The sequence below is a fragment of the Aythya fuligula genome, chromosome 7 (genome assembly GCF_009819795.1).
Source record: "Aythya fuligula isolate bAytFul2 chromosome 7, bAytFul2.pri, whole genome shotgun sequence".
NCBI lineage: Eukaryota > Metazoa > Chordata > Aves > Anseriformes > Anatidae > Aythya > Aythya fuligula.
This window is the reverse complement of record NC_045565.1, coordinates 9,580,018-9,580,726: the sequence shown is the minus strand read 5'-3', so window position 1 is coordinate 9,580,726 and position 709 is coordinate 9,580,018.

The following is a 709-nucleotide window of genomic DNA, read 5'->3' as shown; positions in this document are numbered from 1 at the left end:
ATTCACATTACATGAGTCATCTTTGGTAATACTTCACATTTGCATCAGTTGGTAAACATCAGTTCTGCATATTGAGGGTGTAATTCATCATAACTACAGACTATTTTGAAAGTTGCAGGAGCATCCTCCAATTACACATCAGCTTGCAAAGGGATGAGTTCAGGCTAGTAATAACAGTCACATCACAGAATTGTGTAGCAAAAGTTAGTTATTTGTAATACAGCATTCACCACTTTGTCATTTTGTCTACAACTCAAGTGGGTTTACAGTCAGTATTAGCATAAATTAACAGCAAAGTAGCTACCGAAACTTAGTGAGCAGGATGGAAAGCTAAGAATTTCGATTAAAGCATCATTTCCTAACTCTGCTTAACCCTAAATTATTAAAAAACGGAAAAAAATCAACATTATTTTAAAAAGATGCATCATTTATAAAAGGTCTTATTCCTTACAATATTATGTAAAACCAACATAGAAGAGTAAGGGCTACATTAAATACAGTCAAAGCAGTCAGATGACATGACAGAGACAACCCTACGTCCTCTGTTGTATTGCCCAATCATGAGTTTTTCCTTGCTTTGCTGTGTAGCTGATGGCCACTGAACTTTTCCCACTTATCCCAAAGTGGATTGTCCACATGTACTTGTGTTCACACTTAAGAGCCAGCATTATTTACAATTGAAAAAAAAAAAAAAAAAAGCATGGCTGTC